We start from the raw sequence: 6378 nt of genomic DNA, 5'->3' as shown, positions 1-6378 counted from the left end.
TACATAAATACGAGTCTTTTCCTTGTGTTCCGAAGATTTTCGAGCTAACTGCAATGGACCAATCGCAAAGAAAGCTTTAAAATAATTAAGTTTCATTTGCGATCTCCTACCTACCTATGCGCACTAATGTTCTCCGGTTCTCTTCAATATTGAACATATAAAAACTAAGAAAAGAAATAGGCTCCTATTAGGAGATGACTTGATTGTTTGCGTATCAAAAATAGAACCAGCCACGTCTCAGCAAATTATTGAAAAATAAACAGGCACAACCTTCGCAATCAATTGTAATTTTTCATTGTAGTGTAGAACCTATAAACAATTGAATTTTTCTTTTAGTCGCGACCCCTCGAATAGGGCCTCGAGACCTTCAGGGAGGTCGCGACCCACAAGTTGAAAAACACTGGTTTACACTAATAGTGGAAACTGATTTAAAAAAAAATGGCCAATCTGCGTTCACAACAGCAACTCTGTTCAATAAAGAACACACAGGCATTGAATAAACTTAATTTGTTATTCAATGACGCAGGTAGGTAAGCATGTTCATCATTCATTCGTCAAAGATTTAATAAAAAAAATTCGAGAGACTGGATCGGTAGCAAACAACAGAATTTATACATTGTTACCGAACATAGCACCAAATTCAAAAATGTGGTTAATTTGATTAGGAGTGGAGAAGGATCCAAGCACGTGTGAGGATGGACCAGAAGCCACCAGGGGATGCTACCCATCAAATCAATAAAAGAACCTGCGTCACAAAGTCTTTTAAAATTTATATCTTCCAAACATCGCAATTCCCTGGATCACGCTGTATAGTTGCAAAAAGCAAACTTGAAGTGTTTTGCTTTGTACGTACAGCCCTTGTGTGGGAAAGTCTTAACGTTCTCCATCTATGAGTATGATGGCAAGAAAAAGGTCAACTCTCTAAAGTCTCTCCAAAAAATTAAAGGTGTACAAAGGTTTAGGTTTGTTCATTACATTTATGTTATTACGTACCTACATAATTTAATTTGGTTTTGACGACGAATTAGACATACATAAAAGCCGTTTTGTTATCTTATGATTTTTCTCCTCTGTCGTTAGCAATAAAATAGGAAATGTTGTGATACTTTTATTTGAGTAGTATCTAGATACAGATACCGATACATTTGAAAAATTGTATCTACGAGTAGATACATTTTTAGATGCATTAGTTTCAATGTATCTAGATATAGATACCTACCTATATTTTGTATCTAAATAGCATTATTAGTAAAAAAAAAAGAAGTCTAGAAGGCCCTGGAAGCGAATTTTTAAAATAATTACATCTAAAAGCGAGCTTTTAAGTGTGTGTAAAATGGTGATAAGAATTTTAAAACTCAAATTCAAATTACCATTCGATTGTTGGGGGAGCATCTAAATTAAATACATAATAAATGGGGTGGTAAACGTTAGATAATTCGATACGCATTCTGTTTTCAGCACTGTTCTTACTTTTAAAATCCGATCAGTAATTCCAGAGAAAACTCGATTTAGGATTTGCAGAACCAACTTCGTAACAGTAAAAATTATTCGAAATTACAGAAAAAAATTGGTTATCACTTTATTAATGTTAGAAATGACCACCAGTCCACCACCAACTTCCATACAATAATAAACATTTAGTTGAAAATGGCGTCGTATGTTTTGTAACATTTACTGGGGTAATCTGACTGCATTCGTATACGATGCGTTGTCGTAACTCTTTTAAAGATTCAGGTTGCATTGAATAAATTTTAGATTTCAAATGGTCTCACAATAAAAAAGTATAAATTGTGCACAACTCTTGTGCAGATAAAGCGCATTTTTTTTAACCGAAATAGCTTTTGTTTTGACATCAGCAATAGATGTATTTCTTGCAGGCGTCTCATTCGCCCTTTGTGAGTACTCTCTTCCGACAATCCGTTCTTGAGGTATAAGGGAATATACCCGATCACGATAAGAGGTCGAGGAGGAGTACTGTGGTTGATAGAAATTAATTCCTTTCGTTGAGACCTTTCATTAGAGTACCATGAAGGATAAAACTATAGTTCCACGCGCTCATCGTGTTCCATTGTTGGTTATCGTTGGATCGATAAGATCTTTTAACAATGCTATATGCGAAAGAGTAAATTATGTTGAATTAACTGTTAAAAATTATTGGTAGTGCTGTTTGAAATTGAATTCAATGGAAGACAGTAAACCACTATTTTTAAAAATTTTCTATGAAAAAAGATTGACAGTAAACGTACCTAGTTTGTGCTAATTTTCACTGTGTACAGTATATGATTTTCAATTTGTTTATCATAAAAATCATGGTGAAGTAAATACACATTAGTGTTACTTTTTATCACGATTTATACTATGCATTTCCATGGCGTTTAGTCCTATCTACGAAGAGTAGCATCAATTTGTGAGTGACAGTAAATCGCGAATGTCAATTATATTATTCAATTATGTGTTATTAAGGACCACTATACAAAAAAATTTCGTGTACAACACATTTTGAAAGTGCCTTTTTTTCATGAATTTGCTTAATTAACTCGGACTTCGCTCTCAATCAAACTGCAAATTCATGACAAAAAGTATCACTTTCAAACTGTGTTGTACAAATAACTATTTGCCCCCCCCCCTCCCCATAGTTTGTTCCTACACCTCTGTACTTCCTCCTCCAGATTTCTAAAACCTTTTTAGTTTTTCATTCTATCAAGATTCTTCCGGAACTTTGTTTAGGAACGTATCAAATACTAGCCCCATTTTTTTGCCAGACACAAAGTCGGAATACGCGACTTAATGTGTGTTGGATGCACATTGGCGACTTAGTCCAGGAACTATAGAGAAGGTGACTGTTGGACAGAGATGTGTACAGCAAATTTTTGTTTTGGGTGTTTCCTTAATCATATATATATAGATCAATTTTACCAAAGGTGCGTGCTTTCTACTAAGGGGAGATTTTTTAAAAAATTGCCGCCATTATCCGCCAAAATGAGTTCAACAAAATCCATATATCTTTTAAGCTAATCGCTCTAGCAAATAATTTTAAAGGACAAACGTCCAACCAATCCTAGAATTGTGGACTCCGAGAAGAAGAAGATTATTATCGTGTTAAGCGAACACATCTGACGTACTTTGTAGTAGATATTTTCACACCTTGTTTCTGAAAATTGAAAATTCAGAACATCAGAACCACTATTCGCAATTACCTGATAACGCAACACTGATAAAAACCCAATATAGGTAAGCTTTAACCACCCTCCCCTCCCTTATCTATCTATCTAGCGCTCAATTCAACTGTCAGGTACAGTATCACTCTGGGTCTCTTTATTTTAACCACCCGGTATCATCTGAAGGTACTTATTAGTTATTGACTTTTGTTGAGTACCCACATTCCGATTTTATCTTGGATTTTGTAAGAAAATTACAGTTTCTAGTTCTCACTTCAAGATAGTGCACCACTTCAGTGTACAATATTTGTCTGGGTTTGTTCTCCAATTTTTCAGAAGTTTTGATTCGTTAACTTCGTGTTAAATACTAGGCATCGGATACAGAATTTCATCATGAGCAAAAAAAGCAATGATTTGGTCCTCTATGTTTTCCATGGAAATTTCAATTTTTCTACATAGGTACTAATTTGTATGTACCAATTCCAACAGCAATATTGTTAATTACAATTTATTATACGTACTCAATTGAATCTATAATAATAATCTCATTCTGAATTCTGCTAATTGTAAAAGGCTGTAGCAAAATTCCATTGCGATTTCCTTACTTTTCTTTAAAATGCGTGATTAATTTTTACTCTTTTTTAAATCAATAAATTTGCCATTAATTATGAACCCTCCAGCGGGGCGGAATTCATACAGGTATTATGGTAATGCCATCTCTTTCGTGGTAGATTGTAAAAATCGGCTTGATTTTAATTTAAGAAGCATTAAAGAATACATACATGCACATATAAATGGATATTCCTTTAATCTCCATCCATTGCCAATATATTGAAAGAATTTGGTCTTCGCATGGGTAGAAAAATATGTACCTATTTTCTGTTTCAGCGATCGGTCACTCAAGTAGCACACAATCGTGTTTATTACGTGCGAAATTGGTTAAAAACGTTTTCTTTCCGTTGGGGATAGGGATGGGCGATAACTGTTTTCACCTATCGATAAGTATCGGGTACTTACCTATCGATATATTTTACTTATCGATATGCCGATAATTATCGAAATATCGATGGTTATCGATAACTATCGAAATATCGATAACTATCGATATGTCGATAGTTATCGATATATCGATAGTTATCGATATATCGATTTTTTTAGCTCTACCTATTGTTATTCGATATATCGATAACTATCGATACCTATCGATATATCGAAAAAAATTCCCATGCCTAGTTGGGGACACTTTTCGTGCGCCGGAAAACGTTTTTATTACGTTATTTTATAGCACATGTTAAATTGACATTTTAATAGGTTTGAATGAGTAGGCTAAGCTGTTCTTTAACCGTAAGGATAGATAAAGTGAAACAAATGATTGTGCATTCTAATGACATCTGTGATTCTTATTTTAAATGCACGATATAAAATGACGGTCAGAACATGACAATTCTCTTTCTATGGAAACGATCGCGACGGCAGAACCTAAGCTTGCTATTTTTGACGTCTCTAAATTAAATTCACAATTGTCAGAAGCTTTACAATGATTTATATTGCTTCTGCTTCAAATAAAGTTTTGTATTATACACGACGATAAAGGGAAACTAGCCATCTCGTGAAAGTTAATCACTCAATGGTTAAAATATCCCTTTATCGTCTTGTATAATAAATAACTAAAATCCATTTGGCAACCATGTTTTCAATTTTATTCCAGTTCAAGAGGAAAATTAAGAGAAAACTATATTATTGCTCAAAATAATTTGGGGAACCGATAATTGCTCATCAAGTTTTTGCATTGGAATCCTTTTGAGGCATCGTGTAAGTTGGCAGCTGGTATACACATATCTCGTTAAAACTTTTTTTGGTATACCTAGTTCATATTTTTTAGCATACTCTACAACCCCTTCGTACAACCATCAGGAAAGTTAACGAATGAGCTTCAAAATAATTCTTTTATAAGTAAGTTTCACATAAATAGGTATCTTTGATTGTCTACATTAATAATTATTTAAAGCTGTTCAAATGTCATGTAGTTTTGTTATCCGTATGTCTAACTAAAAAGCACGTTCATTTGAAATATACACCTACACTAATAATGCGGATATTTACTTCAGTACAGGAAGTGTTCTAGGGAAAACCACAGATATACGTTTATATCTGTGGGAAAACTAAGTATTCAGGATAATTAAAATGGAGGTTATTTTAAGACTAACACGTTTAAAACAATTGTTATTTATAGATACTGCACTTTTAAATTGCAAAAGCGTCATACAGAAAACTGTTTAGAAGCGTTTTGGTCTTATAATGAACCATCTTTTTAATTTTGCACAATATTATTGGTTCCTCCTAGGACACCCTGTATTGCATATTCCATAGCCCTGAATATGGGGGAGGGCGAGAAGGGGCTCGCATAAGCAATAAACATGGTGTCAAAATACGTAAAAAGAAGTTTAATTTAACGTGTAGATTGAGTAATAATTTCATTTTAAAAGCGTTAAAATGTATACGCTTAATGTTTCTTCTTGCAATGAAGAATGAGAAAAATCTCAAAAAATACGTTTTCAATTATGTTTATTTTGACATCAACAAAACATTTTCGTTACTCTAAAATATATATATAACTTGATTTTTAATCAAATTGCACCAACATGGCCGGCCGCATTAAACGATTCGTTTAATTATTCATCTTAGCAATGGACATAAATTACGTACTGCTCGCTTATATAGTCCAGATTTTGTGTTAATAGTCGCGACTTTGATGACCGGGACCGGGATGAACTTCGATAACTCGCCCAATTTTCCAGTGCGCGAGAGGTGTATTATTTTCTTTAATTAACACGATAGTCCCTGGTTTGACATTATCTTATGCTGTTTTCCATTTCGTACGAAATTGGAGATCTCCAAGGTAGTCCCTTGATCAGTGATTCCAAAATTGTTGTTGTAACTTTGATAAATACTGCCACCTGGATAATCTATTAACGGGAATCTCCACGAAGTCAGTATTCGGTATGGCCGTAAGTCGACGACCAATAAGGAAATGAAAAGGAGTTAGTACTTGAGTCATTAGGAGAAGAAGAAAGCGGGTAAAGAGGGCGCGAGATAAGTAAACATTATCTATTTCAACAATTACTGTTTAATACTCTTCATATGTAAGTAATGCATCGACTAAAACCCATTTTAGATGAAATTTAGTTGATTTACGCCTGCTTCTGCTAGGCCGTTGAAA

The sequence above is a fragment of the Photinus pyralis genome, unplaced genomic scaffold (assembly GCF_008802855.1).
Source record: "Photinus pyralis isolate 1611_PpyrPB1 unplaced genomic scaffold, Ppyr1.3 Ppyr1.4_LG3a, whole genome shotgun sequence".
Classification (NCBI taxonomy): domain Eukaryota; kingdom Metazoa; phylum Arthropoda; class Insecta; order Coleoptera; family Lampyridae; genus Photinus; species Photinus pyralis.
This window is presented reverse-complemented; position numbering follows the sequence as displayed.